The 27,192-nt window shown below is 36.9% G+C and overlaps 1 non-coding gene across 1 annotated transcript; it reads left to right on the top strand.

Annotated features, from left to right (window-relative positions):
* Positions 1 to 10,879: 10,879 nt before the first annotated feature.
* On the top strand, positions 10,880 to 10,987 carry LOC112774245 (small nucleolar RNA R71). The gene has a single exon (XR_003188742.1). It is a non-coding gene; the product is annotated as a small nucleolar RNA R71 (small nucleolar RNA).
* Positions 10,988 to 27,192: the final 16,205 nt, after the last annotated feature.

Raw genomic sequence — 27,192 nt, 5'->3', positions numbered from 1 at the left:
AGCCCTAAGGGTTTATACTGCTCGCCTTTGTTTGATATGTTCATTCAGTACCAATACAAACTAAAACTATACCAAAGTGGAAAGGCCCCTATAGAAGCTAGAAGTAACCTCTAGTAGTTCAGTAGTTGGCCTAACCAAAGCAAAGCGTTTCAAAACGTTTAGACTATTAAATGATTTCATAATAAAACATGTTTTTTAAATTTTTTAATACCTGCTAAATAGTTTTTTTTTTAATTTTAATTACAAATTAATCTCATATATTTTATTTAATTATAAAAACTATTTTTTTATTTTAAAAATTATTATTTTATTATTCATCTATTATGTTTATTAACAATAAAAAATAAAAATAATAACGAATTAGATCTTCCATTGATCGCAATAACTTTTTCGCAATTCCAATCTATTAAAAGTTTATCTTTGATCCGTTACATCCGTCGAGGGTTGTGAAATCGTGTTTCTTAAAAAATCAATCAATTAGATTAACAAAATAATCGATTGAATTTCAGGTTTCCAAAACTCAATCGATTGGACTTCAGGTTATCACAAAACAATCGATTAAAAGTTGCAAGGCAGTATAGTTTGCCCAAAAATCAATCGATTGAACTCATCAAAGCAATCTGAGTTTAATTAATTCAATCGATTGGTTATGCATTCAATCGATTGGTTATATTTTGAAGTTTGTACGTGACTAGTGGCTTATTCTAATTCAATCGATTGGTATAAGAATTTAACCGATTGAAATGTGACGTAAATAAATTTTTATCTGAATAATAAGCTTTAGTGAATTTTATAGAGATTCGGATGAGGATTAATAATATGTATGTCATAGTTTGGAGTGGATGTTGGTGAGATTGGAGAAGAAGAAGAGAGAAATTTTTTGGATTTAGACAGAGAAGAGAAGTTAGCAGAAATGGTATTGTTATGTTTAAAAAGGGGAGGGAGGTTGAATACGCATGGTTACCAGGATTAATATATAGCGTGTTTCAAATTTCAATCAATTGGATTATCATACCAATCGATTGGATGCAGATAAAAACTTATTTACGTCATATTTTAATTCATTGAATTCTCATACCAATCGATTGAATTGGAATATGCCATTAGTCACGTACAAACTTCAAAACATAACCAATCAATTGAATTCTCATAACCAATCGATTGAATTAATTAAACTCAGATTGCTTTGATGAGTTCAATCGAGGGTAATATGACCAATCGATTTATTTTGGGCAAACTATACTGCCTTGCAACTTTCAATCGATTGTTTTGTGATAACATAAAGTCCAATCGATTGAGTTATGGGAACCTGAAATTCAATCAATTGTTTTGTTAATCCAATCGATTGATTTTTTAAGAAACACGATTTCACAACCCTCGACGGATGTAATGGATCAAAGATAAACTTTTAATCAATTGGGATTGCCAAAAAGTTATTACAATTAATGAAAGATCTAATTCGTTATTGTTTTTATTTTTTATTGTTAATAAACATAATAAATGAATGATAAAATAATAATTTATAAAATAAAAAATAATTTTTATAATTAAATAAAATATATGAAATTAATTTATAATTAAAATTAAAAAATAACTATTTAACCATTATTAAAAAATTTAAAAAACATGTTTTATTATGAAACAATTTAAAACGTTATGGGACCATTGAATCCGATGCTTAATAAATACGGAAAAACATGTTAGCCGCCATTTACATTCGGTGCTATTAAAATATACAAGAAACTAAGCTAAGTCAACCGCTTTTAAATTCAACTAACGCGTGAGCATCATATTTTTATCGAGGGATTTAATACTACTTTTATTTGTTTCTTTGTGAATGAATATGAAGTCAACGATTTTAATATTATTTTTCTTTGTTTCTGTTATGGCCGTCGGCGTTAAGATTCCACTATCACCTCGGAAAACTCAGAGTAGTTTAGAAATTATATATATATATATATATATATATATATATATATATATATATATATATATATTATATGTGTGTGTGCTAAATTTATCTAAAAGTTTCATGGTCCAATTCAACTTCAAATTTAAAGGTTTTAGATTTATTTGACTTTTTTTTAAGTGCATCAAATATATATAATAATAGCTACTAAAATTATTTATGAAAACTATAAAATATTTTTTTTTGTCTATAGTAGGATAATTATACAAATTACATACATGAGAATGTATTAATTTTTATAATTTAGAACTTTTTTTTTACTCTTTAAAAAAATTATTATTTTCGTTAGCATACAAACTGTGCATGTATTTAAATTTTAATTGATTTTAAAATAATATCATATTTTATTATCGATAATGTTGAATAAACAATTTCTTTTAGTAACTAAGACTAATCAAATTAGTCTAATAATTTATTGACCTAACAAAAGCTACTCACACAAATATGAACAAAAAGAAAGAAGAAGAAAATGATGAAATAAAAAGAATAAAAATAGAAAGAAGAAGAAAAAAAAAATTAAGTGTTTGTTTGGACGTCATTAAATTAATAAAAAATATTTTTTTCAATGAAAGTCTCTTTTGTTTTCAATATATTTGGCAAAGTTCTAATAATAAAAGTAAACATACTAAAAAAATAAAAAATATATTTTTTAAAAAGTTATAATTTATATTTTTTAAAAGATATTTTTTTTTAAAAAAAGATGTTTTCACATAATAAATGAACCAAAAAAATATTCTTATATTTTTTTATTTAAATATAACTGATAGATAAAAAAAAATTTTACACAATATATTCAAACATAAAATTACTTTTATTTTTTTTAAATTTTTAAAAAAAATATATCATTTATAAAAAAAAGCTTTTTTCAAAATAGCTCCCAAACAAATCTTAAGAAAAAAAAAATGAAAAGACTCAGAAGAAAGTGAATGTCCGAAAAAGAAATAAAAGAAAAGCATATATATAGGTATACATATTACATGACTTAATTAGTTGGATCTTGTATGTTACTAAAATAAGATAATTGGTTATCCAACATTTTTGTTTCACTATATCATTTAATTTATAAAAATTAACATATTCTAAATAATTATGCTACAATTAAAAGATTCAGTAATATCATTATAATCATCATCATGTTATTTATAACTTTTAACTTAAATATATTTTTAATATATATTCTGTATTCACAAACATTTCACTCTTAAATATAATACATTTGTCTTTCACAAATATAGACGTAAAGCCATACCTATTAAGTAAGGATACAAAAGCTAAATTCTTTATAAGTTCTAGTACATAATTTACATTAATGAACATATGCACTCTTCTAGAAGTGAATTCAAAAATTTCAAAGTCCTTTTCACTTTTACTTGAGTAATTGATGCATTTTCTATGTACGAAATAATGACTCCATCTTTTTCTCCAATCTTGAAAAAATTCTTATTCTTGCATACATGTTGGGTTGCTCAAGAGTCTTTCTGTCATGACCCAATTCCAATGTTCAATGATGCCGGTGTCATAAATATTAGCAATAAGATTATTTGTTGTTTCTAGGTCATTCTTTTTTCTTTTTTTTTTTAACTTTATAATGATATTAATTTCTTAATAATTTGATTAATTAGTGATCAATCGTAGCCTAAATAACTTGAGGTAAGAATATTTAAAGTTTTTAAATGATCAAGTTATTTAATCTGAGTCAAACTTAGCACAAAAAAATTAAACGATAACATCTAATAGTTCTAAGATCAAAATTGATCGGTTCATATATATCAACCTGAAAAAACTAGAGAAAATAACATCTTGTAAAACTTAACAAATAGTAAGATTCTTAATTTGGTTGAGAACTTAATGTATGGATTATTATTAGTTGAAAAAGTATAAATCATGGAGTTTATATTCTTATCTCTATCTCAATTTATTTATATTGTTTAAATTATCCTTTTATCTCAAAAGTTGCTTTTAAAATCATTGTGAAATTGTTACCAGAAGCTTTCTACTTAAGTGATCATATAAAGTGAGTTCTGTGGTGGCATAGTATTTGTCATGACCCGAATCAAGTCATGATTGACACTCAAGGGACAAGCCCTCAGCAAGTCAAATGACTAAATTTTTAGAAAAACGGATAGAATCTTTTCTATTTCTAGGACTTTACTGGTGCGTGACGGAGTTGTGATTGTTCGTGCAAATGCCTCCAAGGAATGATTCTCCCTGACAACGGTGCCAAAAACTTGGTGCACGAAATCATGATCTAGATGTGAAATTGTTGTTCGAAATTGATTCCCTCGCAATGGCTCCAAAAACGTGTGCATGATACCATGGCCCAAACATAACTTCACAACTCCGCGCAACTAACCAGCAAGTGCACTGGGTCGTCCAAGTAATAAACCTTACGTGAGTAAGGGTCGATCCCACGGAGATTGTTGGTATGAAGCAAGCTATGGTCACCTTGTAAATCTCAGTCAGGTGGATTCAAATGGATATAGAGTTTTAATAATTAAAAGATAAATAAAACATAAACTAGGATAGAGATACTTATGTAATTCATTGGTGAGAATTTCAGATAAGTGTGCAGAGATACTTTCGTCCCTCTGAACCTCTGCTTTCCTACTGTCTTCATCCAATCCTTCCTACTCCTTTCCATGGCAAGCTTTGTGTAGGGCATCACCATTGTCAATGGCTACATCCCATCCTCTCTATGAAAAAGGTCCAAATGCTCTGTCACGGCACGACTAATCATCTGGAGGTTCTCGATCATACTGGAATAGGATTCACCCTCCTTTTGCATCTGTCACTACGCCCAGTACTCGCGAGTTTGAAGTTCGTCACAGCCATCCCTTCCCAGATCCTACTCGGAATACCACAGACAAGGTTTAGACTTTCCGGATCTCAGGAATAGCCATCCATGGGTTCTAACTTATACCACAAAGACACTAATAACTCGGACTCGGTCCTCTGTATTAGATATCTAAGAGATATTCATTCTAGCTTGTTTGCATGTAGAACGGAAGTGTTTGTCAGGCACGCGTTCATAAGTGAGAATGATGATGAGCGTCACATAATCATCACATTCATCATGTTCTTGGGTGCGAATGGATATCTTAGAATAGGAATAAGTTGAATTGAATAGAAAAACAGTAGTACTTTGCATTAATCTTTGAGGAACAGCAGAGCTCCACACCTTAATCTATGCAGTGTAGAAACTCTACCGTTTAAAAATACATAAGCGATAAATGTTCAGGCATGGCCGAATGGCCAGCCCTCACAAAGGTCTAAGATAGCATAAAACTAATCAAAGATGATCCGAAGATAAAGGATGTAAATACAATAGTAAAAAAAAGTCCTATTTATACTAAACTAGTTACTAGCGTTTACAGAAATAAGTAAATGATGTAGAAATCTACTTCCGGGGCCCACTTGGTGTGTGCTTGGGCTGAGCTTGAAGTTTACACGTGGAGAGGTCATTCTTGGAGTTGAAAGCCAGTTTGTAACGTGTTTCTGGCGTTGAACTCCACTTTGCAACTTGTTTCTGGCGCTGAACGCCAGACTGCAACATAGAACTGGCGTTCAACGCCAATTTGTGTCATCTAAACTCATGCAAAGTATGGACTATTATATATTTCTGGAAAGCCCTGGATGTCTACTTTCCAACGCAATTAGAAGCGCGCCATTTAGAGTTCTGTAGCTCCAGAAAATCCACTTTGAGTGCAGGGAGGTCAGAATCCAACAGCATCTGCAGTCCTTCTTTAACCTCTGAATTTGATTTTTGCTCAGGTCCCTCAATTTCAGCCAGAAAATACCTGAAATCACAGAAAAACACACAAACTCATAGTAAAGTCCAGAAATGTGATTTTTAATTAAAAACTAATAAAAATATACTAAAAACTAACCAAATCATACTAAAAACTATGTAAAAATAATGGCAAAAAGCGTATAAATTATCCGCTCATCACAACACCAAACTTAAATTGTTGCTTGTCCCCAAGCAACTGAAAATCAAATAGGATAAAAAGAAGAGAATATACTATAAATTCCAAAATATCAATGAAACATAGCTCCAATCAGATGAGCGGGACTTGTAGCTTTTTTCCTCTTGAATAGTTTTGGCATCTCACTTTATCCATTGAAGTTCAGAATGATTGGCATCTATAGGAACTCAGAGTTCAGATAGTGTTATTGATTCTCCTAGTTCAGTATGTTGATTCTTGAACACAGCTACTTTATGAGTCTTGGCCGTGGCCCTAAGCACTTTGTTTTCCAGTATTACCACCAGATACATAAATGCCACAGACACATAACTGGATGAACCTTTTCAGATTGTGACTCAGCTTTGCTAAAGTCCCCAATTAGAGGTGTCCAGGGTTCTTAACCACACTCTTTTTTTTTGCTTTGGACCTTGACTTTAACCGCTCAGTCTCAAGTTTTCACTTGACACCTTCACGCCACAAGCACATGGTTAGGGACAACTTGGTTTAGCCGCTTAGGCCAGGATTTTATTCCTTTAGGCCCTCCTATCCACTGATGCTCAAAGCCTTGGATCCTTTTTATTTACCCTTGCCTTTTGGTTTTAAGGGCTATTGGCTTTTTCTGCTTGCTTTTTCTTTTTCTTTCTCTCTTTTTTTTTCGCCATTTTTTTCTTTTTTTTTCCTGCAAGCTTTGTATTCACTGCTTTTTCTTGCTTCAAGAATCATTTTTATGATTTTTCAGATTATCAAATAACATGTCTCCTTGTCATCATTCTTTCAAGAGACAACAGATTTAACATTCTTAAATCTCAAATTCAAAAGACATATGCACTGTTCAAGCATGCATTCAGAAAACAAAAAGTATTGTCACCACATCAAAATAATTAAACTAGTTTCAAGGATGAATTTGAAATCATGTATTTCTTGTTCTTTTGTTTTTAAAATATTTTTCATTTAAGAGAGGTGATGGATTCATATTCACTACTTTAAGGCATAGACACTTAGATACTAATGATCATGTAATAAGACACAAACATAAATAAATATTTAACATAAAAAAAATGAAAAACAGAAATTTAAGAACAAGGAATGAGTCCACCTTAGTGATGGTGGCGTTTTCTTCTTGAGGAACCAATGGTGTCCTTGAGCTCTTCTATGTCTCTTCCTTGTCTTTGTTGCTCCTCCCTCATTGCTCTTTGATCTTCTCTAATTTCATGGAGGATGATGGAGTGCTCTTGATGTTCCACCCTTAGTTGTCCCATGTTGGAACTTAGTTCTCCTAGGGAGGTGTTGATTTGCTCCCAAAAATTCTGTGGAGGAAAATGCATCCCTTGAGGCATCTCAGGGATTTCTTGGTGATGAGCTTCTTCATGCGTCCCTTGAGATCCATGAATAGGCTCCCTTGTTGGCTCCATCCTTTTCTTAGTGATGGGCTTGTCCTCGTCAATGTGGATATCTCCCTCTATGTCAATCCCAGCCGAGTTGCATAGATGGCAAATGAGGTGAGGAAAGGCTAACCTTGCCATAGTGGAGGACTTGTCAGCCACCTTGTAGAGTTCTTGAGGTATAATCTCATGAACTTCCACCTCTTCTCCAATCATGATGCTATGGATCATGATGGCTCGGTCTATAGTAACTTCAGACCGGTTGCTAGTGGGAATGATTGAGCGTTGAATGAACTCCAACCATCCTCTAGCTATAGGCTTAAGGTCCAATCTTCTCAGTTGAACCGGTTTGCCTTTTGAGTCAATCTTCCATTGAGCTCCTTCCATACATATGTCCATGAGGACTTGGTCCAACTTTGATCAAAGTTGACTCTTCTTGTGTAGGGGCGTACGTTCTTTTCCATCATTGGCAAGTTGAACGCCACCCTTACATTTTCCGGACTAAAATCTAAGTAATTCCCCCGAACCATGGTAAGATAATTCTTTGGGTTCGGGTTCTTACTTTGATCATGGTTCCTAGTGATCCATGCGTTTGCATAAAACTCTTGAACCATTAAGATTCCGACTTGTTGAATGGGGTTGGTTAGAACTTCCCAACCTCTTCTTTGGATCTCATGTCGGATCTCTGGATACTCATTTTTCTTGAGTTTGAAAGGGACCTCGGGGATCACCTTCTTCTTGGCCACAACATCATAGAAGTGGTCTTGATGGGCTTTGGAGATGAATCTTTCCATCTCCCATGACTCGGAGGTGGAAGCTTTTGTCTTCCCTTTCCCTTTTCTAGAGGTTTCTCTGGTCTTAGGTGCCATTAATGGTAATGGAAAAACAAAAAGCTTATGCTTTTACCACACCAAACTTAGAATATTGCTCGCCCTCGAGCAAGAGAAGAAAGAAAAGAAGAAGAAGAAGAGAAAATATGGAGGAGAGTGGGGGGAGGTGTATTCGGCCAAGGTATAGAAGAGAGGGTTGTGTTGTGTGGAAATGAAGGAGGGAAGGATGGGTTTATATAGTGAGGGGAGAGGGGGTAGGTTCGGCCATTTTGGGTGGGGTTTGGGTGGGAAAGTGATTTTGAATTTTGAAGGTAGGTGGGGTTTATGGAAAAGAGTGGATGGATGTGAGTGGTGGTAGGTGGTAATAGGGAAGAGAGATTGAGGTGATTGGTGAAGGGTTTTGGGGAAGGGTGTTTATTGGGAAGAGAGGATGAATGAGAAGAGGGGAGAGTATGAGTGGAGGTAGGTGGGGATCCTGTGGGGTCCACAGATGCTGAGATGATCCTGTGGGGTCCACAGATCCTGAGGTGTCAAGGATTTGCATCCCTGCATCAATTAGGCATGTAAAACACCTTTGCATGCAATTCTGGCATTTAAACGCTGAATTGATGCTTGTTCTGGGCATTCAACACCCAGATGCAGCATATTTCTGGCGTTGAACGCCAGTTCTATGCTTGTTTCTGGCGTTCAGCGCCAGCTCTTCTCAGGGTGCATTCCTGGCGTTTGAACGCCAGGATGTTGCTTGTTTCTGGCGTTCAACGCCAGATCCATGCTCTGTTCTGGCATTGAACACCAGCCAGATGCTCCTTACTGGCGTTTAAACGCCAGTAAGTCCTTCCTCCAGGGTGTGATTTTTCTTCTACTATTTTTTATTCTGTTTTTAATTTTTGTATTTATTTTGTGACTCCACATGATCATGAACCTAATAAAACATGAAAGAACAATGAAAATAAAAATAAAATTAGATAAATAAAAATTGGGTTGTCTCCCAACAAGCGCTTCTTTAATGTCAATAGCTTGACAGTGGGCTCTCATGGAGCCACACAGGTGATCAGGTCAATTTTATAGACTCCCAACACCGAACTTAGAGTTTGGATATGGGAGTTCAACACCAAACTTAGAGTTTGGATGAGGCCTCCCAACACTAAACTTAGAGTTTGACTGTGGGGGCTTTAGTTAACTCTGTACTGAGAGAAGCTTTCTATGCTTCCTCTCCATTATTACAGAAGGAGATTCTTGAGTTTTAAACACAAGGTTATCCTCATTCAGTTGAAGGATCAACTCTCCTCTGTCTACATCAATCACAGCTCTTGCTGTGGCTAGGAAGGGTCTTCCAAGGATGATAGATTCATCCTCATCCTTTCCAGTGTCTAGGATTATGAAATCAGCAGGGATGTAAAGGCCTTCAACCTTTACTAGCACGTCCTCTACTAGTCCATAAGCCATTTTCATAGATTTGTCTGCCATCTCTAATGAGAAATTGGCAGCCTGTACCTCAAGGATTCCCAGTTTCTCCATTACAGAGAGTGGCATGAGATTTATCCCTGACCCAAGGTCACATAGAGCCTTCTCAAAGGTCATGGTGCCTATGGTACAAAGTATTAGGAACTTTCTAGGATCCTGTTTCTTCTGAGGTAATGTCAGTTGATCCAGATCACTTAGTTCATTGATGAGCAAGGGAGGTTCATCTTCCCAAGTCTCATTACCAAATAATTTGGTATACAGCTTCATGATTGCACCAAGGTACTTGGCAACTTGCTCTTCAGTAACATCCTCATTCTCTTCAGAAGAAGAATACTCATCAGAGCTCATGAAGGACATAAGGAGGCTCAATGGAATCTCTATGGTCTCTAGATGAGCCTCAGAGTCCTTTGGTTTCTCAAAGGGAATCTCCTTATTGATCACTGGACGTCCCAGGAGGTCTTTCTCACTAGGATTCACGTCCTCTTCCTCTTTTGTGGGTTCGGCCATGATTGTTATATCAATGGCCTTGCACTCTCTCTTTGGATTCTCTTCTGTATTGCTTGGGAGAGTACTAGGAGGTGTTTCAGTGATTTTCTTACTCAGCTGGCCCACTTGTGCCTCCAAATTTCTTATGGAGGACCTTGTTTTACTCATGAAACTTAGAGTGGCCTTGGACAGATCAGAGACTAAGTTTGCTAAATTAGAGGTATTTTGTTCAGAGTTCTCTGTCTGTTGCTGAGAAGATGATGGAAAAGGTTTACTATTGTTAAACCTGTTTCTTCCACCATTATTAAAGCTTTGTTGAGGCTTTTGTTGATCCTTCCATGAGAGATTTGGGTGATTTCTCCATGAGCGATTATAGGTGTTCCCATATGGTTCACCCATGTAATTCACCTCTGCTATTGCAGGGTTCTCAGGATCATAAGCTTCTTCCTCAGAAGATGCCTCTTGAGTACTGTTGGATGCAGCTTGCATTCCATTTAGACTCTAAGAAATCATATTGACTTGCTGAGTCAATATTTTGTTCTGAGCCAATATGGCATTCAGAGTATCAATTTCAATAACTCCCTTCTTCTGAGGCGTCCCATTACTTACAGGATTCCTCTCAGAAGTGTACATGAACTGGTTATTAGCAACCATGTCAATGAGTTCTTGAGCTTCTGCAGGCATTTTCTTTAGGTGAATGGATCCACCTGCAGAATGGTCCTGTGACATCTTGGAGAACTCAGACAGACCATAATAGAATATATCCAGAATGGTCCATTCTGAAAGCATGTCAGGAGGACACCTTTTGGTCATCTGCTTGTATCTTTTCCAAGCTTCATAGAGGGATTCACCATCTTTTTGCTTGAAGGTCTGAACATCCACTCTAAGCTTGCTCAGCTTTTGAGGAGGAAAGAACTTAGCCAAGAAGGCCGTGACTAGCTTATCCCAAGAGTTCAGGCTATTTTTGGGTTGAGAGTCCAACCATACTCTAGCTCTGTCTCTTACAGCAAACGGGAAAAGCATAAGCCTGTAGACTTCGGGATCAACCCCATTGGTCTTAACAGTATCACAGATCTGCAAGAATTCAGTTAAGAACTGAAAAGGATCTTCGGATGGAAGTCCATGAAACTTGCAGTTCTGTTGCATTAGAGAAACTAATTGAGGTTTAAGCTCAAAATTGTTTGCTCCAATGGCAGGGATTGAGATGCTTCTTCCATGTAAATTGGAATTAGGTGCAATGAAGTCACCAAGCATCCTCCTTGCATTATTTTCGGCCATTACTTCTTCTTTTTCAAAAATTTCTGTCAGATTTTTTCCAGAGAGTTTTGCTTTAGCTTCCCTTAGCTTCCTCTTCAGAGTCCTTTCAGGTTCAGGATCAGCTTCAACAAGAATGTTCTTATCCTTGTTCCTGCTCATATGAAAAAGAAGAGAACAGAAAAGAAAATATGGAATCCTCTATGTCACAGTATAGAGATTCCTTTATGTGAGTAGAAGAAGAGAAGAATGTAATGTAAGGAAGAGAAGAGAAAAAATTCGAACACAGAGAGGAGGATGGGGTTCAAATTTTTGGGTGGAAGAGAAGTGTTAGTAGATGAATAAATAAATAGAAGGAGATGAGAGGTGAGAGAATTTCGAAAATTAATTAAAATAAAATTAAAATTTAAAGTTAAATTTCGAAAATTAAAGTTTGAAATTAAATTAAAAATTAAAATTTAAAACAATTAGTTAATTAAAAAGGAATTTTGAAAAAGATGGAAGGGATTTTCGAAAATTAAAGGTAGAGAGTTAGTTGGGCAGTTTTGAAAAAGATAAGATTGAAACAAAAAGATATGATTGATTGAAAAAGGTTTGAAATTTGTTTTTTTTGAAAATGATATGATTGAAATTGAAAAAGATATGATTGAAATAAAAAGATAAGATTGATTGAAAAAGATTTGAAAATCAATTTTAAAAAGATAGGAAGTTAGAAAAGAAGTTAGAAAAGATTTTGAAATTGATTTTGAAAAAGATATGATTAAAAATTATTTTGGAAAAGATTTGAAAAAAAAATTTAAAAATATTTGATTTTTAAAATTAAAGTTGATTACTTGACTAACAAGAAACAAAAAGATATGATTTTAAAATTTAAAGATTGAACCTTTCTTACTAAGCAAGTAACAAACTTAACATTTTTGAATCAATCACATTAAATGTTAGTATTAATTTCGAAAATATGAAATAAAGATAAGGAAAAGATTTTGAACATAAATTTTTTAAAAATTTCGAAATTAATAAAAAAAATGAAAAATATTTTATTTTTGAAAAAGATTTTGAAAAAGATAAGATTTTTAAATTGAAAATTTGACTTGACTCATAAGAAACAACTAGATTTTAATTTTTTTTGAAAAAGTCAATCCAAATTTTCGAAATTTTAAGAGAGAAAAAAAGGAAAAGATATTTTTTTGATTTTTGAATTTTTAATGGTGAGAGAGAAAAACTTCAAAAAGACTTCATGCATAAAAATTTTAGATCAGAACACACAATGCATGCAAGAACACTATGAATGTTAAGATGAACACCAAGAACACTTTGAAGATCATGATGAACATCAAGAACATGTGTTTGAAAAATTTTTGATGCAAAGAAAACATGCAAGACACCAAACTTAGAAATCTTTAATGCTTAGACACTATGAATGCAAAGATGCACATGAAAAACAACAAAAGACACAAAATAAGAAAACATCAAGATCAAACAAGAAGACTTACCAAGAACAACTTAAAGATCATGAAGAATACTATGAATGCATGAATTTTCGAAAAATGCATAAATTTTTAGAAAAAATGCAATTGACACCAAACTTAAAAATTGACTCAAGACTCAAACAAGAAACACAAAATATTTTTTTTATTTTTATGATTTTATATATTTTTTTTGTATTTTATTTTACATTTTTCAAAAACATATAGGAAAAAGGAAGTAATGAATTCAAAGTCCTCAATCAAAATCCCATGAATCATACCATGTTAGTCTAAAGCTTGATGGCCAGACAAGCTTCAGCATATTATTTTGAAACTCTAGAATTCATTCTTAAAAATTTAGAATAATTTTTGAAAACAAAAGGAAAAAAAATTTTTTTGAAAGATTTTTGAAAACAATGTTTTTTTTTTGAAAATAAAACGAAAAAGAAAATGACCTAATCTGAGCAACAAGATGAACCGTCAGTTGTCCAAACTCGAACAATCCCTGGCAACGGCGCCAAAAACTTGGTACGTGACGGAGTTGTGATTGTTCGTGCAAATGCCTCCTAGGAATGATTCTCCCCGGCAACGGCGCCAAAAACTTGGTGCAGAAAATCGTGATCTAGATGTGAAATTGTTGTTCGAAATTGATTCCTTGGCAATGGCTCCAAAAATGTGTGCACAATACCATGGCTCAAACATAACTTCACAACTCCCCGCAACTAACCAGCAAGTGCACTGGGTCGTCCAAGTAATAAACCTTACGTGAGTAAGGGTCGATCCCACGGAGATTGTTGGTATGAAGCAAGCTATGGTCACCTTGTAAATCTCAGTCAGGTGGCTTCAAATGGATATAGAGTTTTAATAATTAAAAGATAAATAAAACATAAACTAGGATAGAGATACTTATGTAATTCATTGGTGAGAATTTCAGATAAGTGTGCAGAGATGCTTTCGTCCCTCTGAACCTCTGCTTTCCTGCTGTCTTCATCCAATCCTTCCTACTCCTTTCCATGGCAAGCTTTGTGTAGGACATCACCGTTGTCAATGGCTACATCCCATCCTCTCTATGAAAAAGGTCCAAATGCTCTGTCACGGCACGGCTAATCATCTGGAGGTTCTCGATCATACTGGAATAGGATTCACCCTCCTTTTGCGTCTGTCACTACGCCCAGTACTCGCGAGTTTGAAGTTCGTCATAACCATCCCTTCCCAGATCCTACTCGGAATACCACAGACAAGGTTTAGACTTTCCGGATCTCAGGAATAGCCATCCATGGGTTCTAACTTATACCACGAAGACATTAATAACTCGGACTCGGTCCTCTGTATTAGATATCTAAGAGATATTCATTCTAGCTTGTTTGCATGTAGAACGGAAGTGTTTGTCAGGCACGCGTTCATAAGTGAGAATGATGATGAGCGTCACATAATCATCACATTCATCATGTTCTTGGGTGCGAATGGATATCTTAGAATAGGAATAAGTTGAATTGAATAGAAAAACAGTAGTACTTTGCATTAATCTTTGAGGAACAGCAGAGCTCCACACCTTAATCTATGCAGTGTAGAAACTCTACCGTTTGAAAATACATAAGTGATAAATGTTCAGGCATGGCCGAATGGCCAGCCCTCACAAAGGTCTAAGATAGCATAAAACTAATCAAAGATGATCCGAAGATAAAGGATGTAAATACAATAGTAAAAAAAGTCCTATTTATACTAAACTAGTTACTAGGGTTTACAAAAATAAGTAAATGATGTAGAAATCCACTTTCGGGGCCCACTTGGTGTGTGATTGGGCTGAGCTTGAAGTTTACACGTGGAGAGGTCATTCTTGGAGTTGAACGCCAGTTTGTAACGTGTTTCTGGCGTTGAACTCCACTTTGCAACTTGTTTCTAGCGCTAAGCGCCAGACTGCAACATGGAACTGGCGTTCAATGCCAGTTTGTGTCATCTAAAATCGGGCAAAGTATGAACTATTATATATTTCTGGAAAGACCTGGATGTCTACTTTCCAACGCAATTAGAAGCGCGCCATTTAGAGTTCTGTAGCTCCAGAAAATCTACTTTGAGTACAGGGAGGTCAGAATCCAACAGCATCTGCATTCCTTCTTAACCTCTGAATCTGATTTTTGCTCAGGTCCCTCAATTTCAGCCAGAAAATACCTAAAATCACAGAAAAATACACAAACTCATAGTAAAGTCCAGAAATGTGATTTTTAATTAAAAACTAATAAAAATATACTAAAAACTATCCAAATCATACTAAAAACTATGTAAAAACAATGCCAAAAAGCGTATAAATTATCCGCTCATCACAACACAACATAAATATTATCTTCTTTTATCAACAATAAACATCCATTTTCAATGACAACAACAACAATAATATATTTTAATCATATCCACTACCAAACATGTCTAAAATACGCATCATATATATTAAATTGATAACTAGCGTATATAGTTAAATCTATAAGTCTTACATAATCAAATTATAATTACTATCTAAACAGTTTGATATTCAAAATAACATAACCCACACGAGGATCCTGCCTGTGTCATATGGAGTATTGACATAATCTAAATTTTGAGTAAAGGTTCCATTACATAATTACTTAGCCCTTGGAAAGAAGAAGGGCTCACCAAAATGACTAAGATCTACTGAGAGGCAGGTGAAATAGAACTTGGAATGACTCCTGTATCTGAAAAACATACGAATATAATAGGGTGAGTTTTGCAACTCAGTGAGCAAACGTTACATCTATAACCCACACGAGACAATACAGAGTTTACCTTAAAAATTATATTTCCTTTCAGAGATGAGAAATTCATATTAATTAATTATGCAAACAAATAGATAAGTAGTTAAGCGGATGAACTGAAATGGAAGTTCTCATTCTAGAAGTCAAATCAAATCAAATATTACACACCTAGGGCGGCTCCACCTCTAAGGGTAGCCCTTTCCTCTAGTGTGCCCGTACAGTATAACAGATCCAACGTGTGGCCTAGTTGGGCTAGCAATGCCCCTGCTAGTTGAGGTCTGAGTTAGATGCATCTAATTTAACGTCATAACCGCTGTTAACTACGATTTTCTAGTCAGAGTCTCCCAACCAATCCAAACCAAATCATTTATAACAAATCTCTAATAATTATAACATATTACTAAATTTCCATAGTAAATCAAACATACATAAGAATGCATACTAAAATTTAATTAAAATTCAATAGAGTCAAATAAGAAAACATGTATGCTTTATAAAATATATAAATATCGTCTCGTGTGTATTTTTATAAAATTATAAGTTTCACAAATCAATATTTATTTCAAAAATTCAAAAATCAAAATAATCAAATCTTTTCAAGCTCCAAAAATAATTATTCAATATAAATATTGATAATAATATATTTAAAAATAATTATAGACATAATATCCATTCACAACTTGATTTCAAAGAACCGGAAGAACTCTGAGCGCATCAACGAGCTACCAAATGATATCCAATAACTCTACAACTCTAGAAATATGACAATAATAATATTTGTGAGCTACTAATATTGTCAATTAACATAATCTTACTCAATTTGACAGAAGCCCCAAATTTTCTAACCCTAATTTCGGATTTTGCTATACCCACAAGTATAGGGATGATAAAAATTTGAGATATAGCTAATTATTAAGTCAAAGAGTTACCTTGAAGTCTCAATAATAACCGAAACTCAAAAGTTGAATACTTTCTTCACTAATTAAGTTGAAACTCCATGATTTAGGGTTGTGATAAATGAAATTTGAATGAATAAGATAGAGAAGAGAATGAGAAGGAAGTAAAATGAAAGAAGTGGGTTTAATGATAGTGTACGATTTCAAGAAGAAGAGATGAGAAGATGGAAAGAATGAAGAAGAAGAAGAAGAAGAGAGAAGAAATGAAATTGAAAAGAGAGGGAGGGGGTGAGTCACGTGACTCACTAAGTCCTTCTTCCTTTTTTTTTTTCTCTTCGGTTATAACATTCTCTCCCCCTTAAGAAATTCGGTCCCCGAATTTTGAACTTATATACGGTGATAAGTATGATAGTTACCTTCAGACTCTAACAAATACGGATATTTGTCGCGCATGACATCCTCCACTTTCCAAGTTGCTTCTTCTACCGAATGATTCTTCCGAACAACTTTCACAGATGCTATCTCTTTAGAGCGTAGTTTCTTTACTTGGCGATCAACTATAGCCACTGGTTCCTCTTCAAAGGATAAATCCTCCTTTAGCTCTATGGCTTGTGGTGCGAGCACATGAGATGGGTCAGGAAGGTATTTGTGCAACATTGATACGTGAAAGATTGGATGAATCATAGACAACTCAGGCGGCAATGCCAAGCGGTAAGCAACTGCGCCTATTCTGTTTAGTATCTCAAATGGACCAATGTAGCGAGGACTAAGCTTGCCTCTTTTCCCAAATCTCATCACTTCCTTCATAGGCGACACTCTAAGAAACACCTTATCACCCACTGAAAACTCTAAGTTATGCCTTCTGTTATCAACATAAGCCTTATGCCTACTCTGAGTTGCAAATAAAAGTTCTCTTATTATGCGAACCTTCTCAACTGCATCTTGTACCAAATTTGGCCCCAAAAGCCTAACCTCACCAACCTCAAACCACCCAATAGGTGACCTGCATCTTCTCTCATAAAGGGCCTTAAATGGTGCCATTTGAGTGCTGGCTTGATAACTATTATTATAAGAGAACTCGATCAAAGGTAGATAGCTGTCCCAATTTTCACCAAAATCTAGAACACAACACCTTAACATATCTTCCAATGTTTGAATCGTCCTTTCCGACTGTCCATCGGTTTTAGGGTGAAAAGTTGTGCTAAGATCCAGACGAGTTCCTAACGCTTTCTGAAAAGATTTCCAAAAATGAGAGGTGAATTGAGGTCCGTGATCTGAAATAATGGACACTGGAATTCCATGTAATTTAACTATCTCATCAACATAAAGTTGAGCATATCAAGCTGCACTAAAAGTTGTTTTCACCGGAAGAAAGTGGGCTGACTTTGTCATTCTATCCTCAATTACCCAAATTGAATCAAAACCTTTAAACTACAAGGTAAACCTGTTACAAAATCTATCGTAATCATTTTCCACTTCCATTCAAGTATCTCAATTTGTTGCAATAACCCAGCAGGTCTTTGATGTTTAGCTTTAACCTGTTGGCAAGTTAAGCAATGAGAAACAAAAACTCCTATGTCTGTCTTCATGCCTTCCTACTAAAACAATTGTTTCAAATCTTGATACATCTTATTGGAGCCTGAATGAACGGTATACTTAGAATTGTGAGCCTCCTCCAAAATAGCTTTCTTTAAGTCGTGGTTATTTGGCACACATAAGCATTGACCACAATGCAAAACATCTTGATCAAGAGAAAAGTCTGAGTTTCTCTCATTGCGAACATCTTCTATAAGATTTCTTAGTTTCGGGTCATCACGTTGTGCAGCCTTGATCTGTTCTATCAGGGAAGATTGGGCTCGAACATATGCTAAGAAAACTCCTGATTCTCCAAGGTCAAATTGAATTCCACTAGCCTCCAATTGATGGACCTCTTCAACAATTGGTCTCCTTGCAAGAGTAATATGGGCCAAGCTACCCATAGATTTCTTACTGAGGGCATCTGCTACAACGTTTGCCTTTCCAAGATGATACAAAATGGTACAATCATAATCTTTTAGCAACTCCATCCATCTTTGTTGCCTCAAATTTAAATCCTTCTATTGAAATATATACTTCAAACTCTTATGATCTGTATAGATACAAGTCTCACCATAAAGATAGTGTCTCCAAATCTTCAAAGCAAAAACGACTGCTGCCATTTCCAGGTCATGAGTTGGATAATTTTGCTCATGCTTCTTGAGTTGTCGTGAGGCATAGGCAATAACACGGCCATGTTGTATCAATACACAACCCAGTCCTATCCGAGATGCATCACAAAAGACTGAGAATCCCCCAGACCCAAAAGGTAAAACAAGAACAGGTGCTGAGGTTAGACAAGCCTTAAGCATCTGGAAACATTTCTCACAAGCTTCTGACCATTGAAACTTTATATTCTTCTGAGTTAACTTGGTTAATGGTGTAGAAATTCTCGAGAAGTCCTTGATGAATTGTCGATAGTAGCCGGCCAACCCTAGAAAGCTATGAATTTCCGTCACTGTAGTAGGCCTTGGCCACTTCTGAACGGCTTCAACCTTCTTTGGATCGACCATGATTCCATCTGTTGATACCACATGCCCTAAAGATGTCACTTGATCAAGCCAAAACTCACATTTAGAAAACTTAGCATAAAGCTTGTGATCCCTTAAGGTTTGTAACACAATCCTCAAATGATACTCATGCTCCGTAGCACTTTTCGAATACAAAGATATCATCGATGAAAACGATAACAAAACGATCTAAGAAAGGTTTGAAACTCGATTCATTAAGTCCATGAAAGCTGCAAGCGCATTCGTCAGACCAAAGGACATTACTAAGAACTCATAGTACCCATAGCGAGTACGAAAAGCAGTTTTTGGAATGTCTTCCTCTTTTATCTTCAATTGATAGTACCCTGAACGTAGGTCGATTTTTGAGAAACAAGTAGCTCCTTGAAGTTGATCAAACAAATCATCAATCCTTGGCAATGGATACTTGTTGCGAATAGTTATCTTATTGAGCTGATGATAATCCACACATAGTCGCATCGTTCCATCCTTCTTCTTTCTGAATAGAACAGGAGCTCCCCACGGAGAAGTGCTAGGACGAATGAATCCTTTCTCTAGCATATCTTCCAATTGAACTTTTAATTCTCGTAACTCAGTTGGAGCCATACGATAGGGAGGAATGGACACATGTTGGACTCCCGGAGCTAATTCTATGGAAAACTCAACTTCACGGTCAGGCAGTGTTCCGAGGGTTACCTGAAACTGTAGGTCGATCTCGGACGAGATCTTCTGTACTGGTCGGAGATGACGTGTCCGGCCGGTGGGTGGCGGCCGGAGCTGTCATGTCTGACTTGTTGGACTGACTGCACTGCTGATCCTCTGTCACTGGAGGGTGGGGGTACCTTCAAGGGACTTCGATGCTTAAGTTAGCAAGGGTATTAAGCAGGTTTTGAGTAGAATCAGAGTATGAGTTATACCTGGGTGCTCCAATGTATTTATAGTAGTGTGGGCTGACCTTTCTAGATAAGATAAGTTAGTTATCTTATCTTATCTTATCTTATCTTTGGGTGAAGTCAGCTTATCTTCAAGGGAACCACCTTTATCTCTATAGGCTTGGATTGCCTTTGGATTTGGGTCGTGTTCCTCTATTTGGGCCCTTTACTGGGCTTTCCTGTCGATTTGGCCGAGCTCTTTGGGAAGAGGTCGGATTGTCTGACCTGAAGAGGTCGGTTGCCTTGTTACTGAACATCCCAGGTCGGATAGCTCGACTCAGGGTATGAACAGTGCCCCTGCTCGAACTCGATCTTTCTTTCTGAGGTTGAGTCCTAAACTTCGATCCTTCTCTGGTGAAGCTGAACTCGAGCATTTGTCGACTTATTTCTTTTGTAGAATTTTGAATGTGGAACGTTTTCCTCTGAAAGTGCGCGCTTCTATAGTAGCGTTCTGTTCTTGGGAATGTGCGAGGGTTTAATACCTTCATTAATTGGTTTTAATTGCCCCGTTTCTCTTGGCTTTTTATTTTGAAATTTGTGCACAGAAACGGTTTCTCTTCTTCGTTTCTCTTTGTAACTTCTCCCTTTACTCTCTCACTTTTCTGTTTTCACCTACGCTTTGCATTTCTTGCGTTGCGGCGTTATTTGGCAATTTCTTGGGCGATTCCATCTCTCCGTCTTCAATCTCTTTCCGAAGCTTCCTCCTTTGCTCAGGTTGGTTTTTCTTTCTATTTCTTTATCGTTTTGCCCTTGGTTGTCTTTTGATAAAGCTTTGTTTTTTGGAATGTATGCTGGAAAGTCTGAGCCTTTATGCGTCGTTACGCTCGAGTTTACTGTTGTAATGCATGCTTCTGGCGTTTCTTCTGATGATTGAGGTTTTGCTTGTTTGCATGTTTGCTTACTATTTTTGACTGTCGTCTTCATATCTTGGAATTTTGGATTGATGAACTGTTTGATGATCTTTGAAAAAGACTGTGCCTCTTGTGGTTTTCTTTGCTGATAGACTTTGTAGAAGATAACGTTCTTTCTTTGTCTTTCTCTTCATGTTTGTTGTTTGTCTGGAAAGGGGTTTTTTGAATTTTTCTTCGTCGAGGGTTTCGTCTAGATGCTAACCTTGTAGATTTTTCCTGGGTCCTTACTCTGTCACTGCCTCCAAAGGATGCCCCTGGACCTTCTGTGTGGGTTCTGGGGTTTTCCTTTTGGTGTTTGTGTCATCTGAATCATACTGGCCGAGTTGTTTTATCCTTCGTCCGAGATGTTTTTTAGTAATCCGATCTTCTTTTCTTGTTGTAGGATTAGTTGGCCTCATGTCTTCTCGCAAAAATATTGTTGAGACGTCTTCCCAAGTCCCTGAGGGCATGGCTGACTGAGTGGATTCTATGGTTCTTCTGTGTGTTTCGTTGGTTGACTCTGAGTTCTGTCAGCAACTTAGGCAATTTCATAAGATCTGTGGTAATGTTGGTGATGAAAAGAACTATGAGCTTGTATCTTCGAGTTCTGAGGAGAGGGTCTGTTTCTCTACTCGAATTGCTGGAGAGCGCCCTTTTTTCTATGTCTACGACTTCTTTTTTAGTCAAATGAATATCACTCTTCCTTTTACCGATTTTGAGACCAACCTGTTATAGTCCTGTAATTTTGCTCCGTCCCAACTTCACCCCAATTCCTGGAGTTTCATAAAAATCTTTCAATTGTTGTGTCATGGATTCGGTATTCCTGCTTCACAATCCCTTTTCTTTTATCTCTTTGTTTTGACAAAGCCTGGGGTAGTTAAGAAGAAAGCCGCCTGGGTTTCTTTCCACGCTTCCCAAGGGAAAAGGGTTTTCTCTATGTTTGATGAATCTTTTTGTGACTTTAAAAATTACTTTTTTAAGGTCCGAGCTGTTGAGGGAGCTCGGCCCTTTTTTGTGGATGAAAATGACGAGCCCGCCTTTCCTTTGGAATGGCAAAAGGATGTGAGGGTATCTAGATATACATGAGAAATGTTGGATGAGGTTGAGCAAGCTTTCGTGACTGTTCTGGAAGAAAACTGGGGTTAGCCTCCCTATCTCAATACAAAGAAATTTTTAACCAATCCCTCTCTCATCCGAACTAAGCTGGGTAGTTAATTTTTTAATTTTCCTCTCTTGTCTGCTCCCATATTGTTTGCAAGCTCTTTTCTGATTTGTGAATTGGTTCCTTGTTGTGTTTTGCTTGCAGAGATGATTAAGAATAATGAATCTATGAAGGCCTTCAAAAGGGCGAGGAAAGCTACCGCAGCCCAAAATGTCTCGGCCAGGGCGGCCGGGGAGGGATCGTCCCAGGCTTAGTCGAAGCCGACCGTACTGGTACGCGGAATCGTGATTACACTTTAAGTATGTAAAATTCATCGCTCTTTCTTTCCCTGGTAATGGCGCCAAAAATATGATGCCAAGACCACGGTTCACAACTCCGTGTAACTGACCAGCAAGTACACTGGGTCGTCCAAGTAATACCTTACGTGAGTAAGGGTCGAATCCCACGGAAATTGTCGGTATGAAGCAAGCTATGGTCACCTTGCAAATCTCAGTTAGGCAGATATAAATTGATAATGGTGTTTTCGAATAATAAATAATAGAATAGGGATAGAGGTACTTATGTAAATCATTGGTAGGAATTTCAGATAAGCGAATGGAGATGCTTTTCGTTCCTCTGAACCTATGCTTTCCTGCTATCTTTATCCAATCACTCTTACTCCTTTCCATGGCTGGCTTTATGTGATACATCACCATTGTCAACGGCTACTTTCGGTCATCTCTCGGGAAAATGATCCAATGCCCTGTCACGGCACGGCTAATCATCTGGAGGCATCACCCTTGTCAATGGCTTCATCTTATCCTCTCAGTGAAAATGATCAACGCACCCTGTCACGACACGGCTATTCATCTGTCGGTTCTCGATCATGCTGGAATAGGATTTACTATCCTTTTGCGTTTGTCACTAACGCCCTGCAATCGCGAGTTTGGAGCTCGTCACAGTCATTCATTCATTGAACCCTACTCGGAATACCACAGACAAGGTTTAGACCTTCTAGATTCTCTTGAATGCCGCCATTATTCTAGCTTACGCCACGAAGATTCTGGTTAGGAGATCTAAGAGATACTCATTCAATCTAATGTAGAACGGAAGTGGTTGTCAGGCACGCGTTCATAGGGAATGATGATGATTGTCACGTTCATCACATTCAGATTGAAGTACGAATGAATAGTTTGGAAGCGAAACAAGATGAATTGAATAGAAAATAGTAGTACTTTGCATTAATCTTTGAGGAACAGCAGAGCTCCACACCTTAATCTATGGAGTGTAGAAACTCTACCGTTGAAAATACATAAGTGAAAGGTCCAGGCATGGCCGAGATGGCCAGCCCCCAAAACGTGATCAATAGATCAAAAGATAATCTAAAGATATCTAATACAATAGTAAAAGGTCCTATTTATAATAAACTAGCTACTAGGGTTTACATGAGTAAGTAATTGATGCATAAATCCACTTCCGGGACCCATTTGGTGTGTGCTTGGGCTGAGCTTTGAGTGTTACACGTGTAGAGGTCCTTCTTGGAGTTGAACGCCAGCTTTTGTGCCAGTTTGGGCGTTCAACTCTGGTTTTGGCTCTTTTTCTGGCGCTGGACGCCAGATTTGGGCAGAAAGCTGGCGTTGAACGCCAGTTTACGTCGTCTATTCTTGGTCAAAGTATAGACTATTATATATTTCTGGAAAGCCCTGGAAGTCTACTTTCCAACGCAATTGGAAGCGCGCCAATTCGAGTTCTGTAGCTCCAGAAAATCCACTTTGAGTGCAGGGAGGTCAGAATCCAACAGCATCAGCAGTCCTTCTTCAACCTCTGAATCTGATTTTTGCTCAAGTCCCTCAATTTTAGCCAGAAAATACCTGAAATCACAGAAAAACACACAAACTCATAGTAAAGTCCAGAAATGTGAATTTAACATAAAAACTAATGAAAACATCCCTAAAAGTAACTAGATCCTATTAAAAACATACTAAAAACAATGTCAAAAAGCGTATAAATTATCCGCTCATCACAACACCAAACTTAAATTGTTGATTGTCCCCAAGCAACTGAAAATCAAATAGGAAAAAAAGAAGAGAATATACTACAAATTCCAAACTATCAATGAAACAGAGCTTCAATCATATGAGCGGGACTTATAGCTTTTTGCCTCTTGAATAGTTTTGGCATCTCACTTTATCCATTGAGGTTCAGAATGATTGGCATCTATAGGAACTTCAGATTTCGAATAGTGTTATTGACTCTCCTAGTTCAGTATGATGATTCTTGAACACAGCTTCTTTATGAGTCTTGGCCGTGGCCCTAAGCACTTTGTTTTCCAGTATTACCACCGGATACATAAATGCCACAGACACATAATTGGGTGAACCTTTTCAGATTGTGACTCAGCTTTGCTAAAGTCCCCAATTAGAGGTGTCCAGGGTTCTTAAGCACACTCTTTTTTTTTTGCTTTGGACCCTGACTTTAACCGCTCAGTCTCAAGTTTTCACTTGACACCTACACGCCACAAGCACATGGTTAGGGACAGCTTGGGTTAGCCACTTAGACCAGGATTTTATTCCTTTAGGCCCTCCTATCCACTGATGCTCAAAGCCTTGGGATCCTTTTTATTTGCCCTTGCCTTTTGGTTTTAAGGGTTATTGGCTTTTTCTGCTTGCTTTTTCTTTTTCTTTCTATTTTTTTTCGCCTATATTTTTTTTATTTTTTATTTTTTTTCTACAAGCTTTGTTCTTTGCTGCTTTTTCTTGCTTCAAGAATCATTTTTATGATTTTTCAGATTATCAAATAACATGTCTCCTAGTCATCATTCTTTCAAGAGCCAACATATTTAACATTCTTAAACAACAACTTCAAAAGACATATGCACTGTTCAAGCATACATTCAGAAAACAAGAAGCATTGTCACCACATCAATATAATTAAACTAAGTTCAAGGATAAATTTGAAACTCATGTACTTCTTGTTCTTTTGAATTAAAATATTTTTCATTTAAGAGAGGTGATGGATTCATAGGACATTCATAACTTTAAGACATAGTTACTAACTACTAATGATCATGTAATGAAGACACAAACACAGATGAACACATAACATAGAAAACGAAAAACAGATAAAGTAAGAACAAGGAATGAGTCCACCTTAGTGATGGTGGCGTTTCCTTCTTCAGGAACCAATGATGTCCTTGAGCTCTTCTATATCTCTTCCTTGTCTTTGTTGCTCCTCCCTCATTGCTTTTTGATCTTCTCTGATTTCATGGAGCATGATGGAGTGCTCTTGATGTTCCACCCTTAGTTGTCCCATATTGGAACTCAATTCTCCTAGGGAGATGTTGATTTTCTCCCAATAATTTTGTGGAGGAAAGTGCATTTGAGGCATCTCAGGGATCTCATGGAAATGAGCTTCTTGCGCCTCTTGAGCTCCATGACTGGGCTCTCTTGCTTGCTCCATCTTTTTCTTAGTGATGGGTTTGTCCTCTTTAATGAGGATATCTCCCTCTATGTCAATCCCAGCCGAATTGCATAGGTGGCAAATGAGGTGAGGAAAGGCTAACCTTGCCATAGTGGAGGATTTGTCAGCCACCTTGTAGAGTTCTTGAGATATAATCTCATGAACTTCCACCTCTTCTCCAATCATGATGCTATGGATCATGATGGCCCGGTCTATAGTAACTTCAGACCGGTTGCTAGTGGGAATGATTGAGCATTGAATGAACTCCAACCATCCTCTAGCCACAGGCTTGAGGTCCAATCTTCTTAGTTGAACCGGCTTGCCTTTGGAGTCAATCTTCCATTGAGCTCCTTCTACATATATGTCCATAAGGACTTGGTCCAACCTTTGATTAAAGTTGACCCTTCTAGTGTAGGGGCGTTCATCTCCTTGCATCATAGGCAAGTTAAACGCCAACCTCACATTCTCCGAACTAAAATCTAAGTATTTCCCCCGAACCATTGTAACATAGTTCTTTGGATCCGGGTTCTTACTTTGATCATGGTTCTTGGTGATCCATGCATTGGCATAGAACTCTTGAACCATTACGATGCCGACTTGTTGGATGGGATTTGTTAGAACTTCCCAACCTCTTCTTTGAATTTCATGTCGGATCTCCGGATACTCATTTCTTTTGAGTTTGAAAGGTACCTCAGGGATTACCTTCTTCTTGGCCACAACATCATAGAAGTGGTCTTGATGGGCTTTGGAGATGAACCTTTCCATCTCCCATGACTCGGATGTGGAAGCTTTTGTCTTCCCTTTCTCCTTTCTAGAGGATTCTCCGGTCTTAGGTGCCATCAATGGTAATGAAAAAACAAAAAGCTTATGCTTTTACCACACCAAACTTAGAATTTTGCTCGCCCTCGAGCAATAAAAGAAAGTATAGATGAAGAAGAAGAAAAAATGGAGGAGAGGGAGAGGGGGTTAAGGTTCGGACATATGGGTGGGTTTGGGTGGGAAATTGGTTTTGAATTTGAAGGTAGGTGGAGTTTATGAGGTAGGTTTATGGGGAAGAGTGGATGGATGTGAGTGGTGAAGAGGTGATGGGGAAGAGAGTTTGAGGTGATTGGTGAAGGGTTTTTGGGGAAGAGTGTTTATGGGGTTGTGTGAAAGAGAGTGGTGAGAAGAAGTGAGTGGAGGTAGGTGGGGATCCTGTGGGGTCCACAGATCCTGAGTGGATCCTGTGGGGTCCACAGATCCTGAGGTGTTCAAGGGTTTACATCCCTGCACCCATTAGGCATGTAAAAATGCCTTTGCACACAACTATGGGCGTTCAGCGCCAGGTTGGTGGCCATTTTGGGCGTTCAACGCCCATTTGTGTGCCATTTCTGGCGTTGAACGCCAGAACCATGCTCTGTTCTGGCGCTGAACGCCAGACAGATGCTCCTCCAGGGTGTGATTTTTCTTCTGCTGTTTTTGATTTCGTTTTCAATTTTTATATTTATTTTGTGACTCCACATGATCATGAACCTACAAAGACATATAACTAAGAAAAATATAGTTAGATAAATAAAAATTGGGTTGCCTCCCAACAAGCGCTTCTTTAATGTCAATAGCTTGACAGTGGGCTCTCATGGAGCCTCACAGATGTTCAGAGCATTGTTGAAACTCTCCAACACCAAACTTAGAGTTTGACTGTGGGGGCTCTGGTTGACTCTGCTTTGAG

This window comes from Arachis hypogaea, chromosome 18 (genome assembly GCF_003086295.3).
Source record: "Arachis hypogaea cultivar Tifrunner chromosome 18, arahy.Tifrunner.gnm2.J5K5, whole genome shotgun sequence".
Classification (NCBI taxonomy): Eukaryota; Viridiplantae; Streptophyta; class Magnoliopsida; order Fabales; family Fabaceae; genus Arachis; species Arachis hypogaea.
The sequence above is the reverse complement of the archived record's forward strand: the minus strand, read 5'-3'. Positions and strand labels throughout refer to the sequence as shown.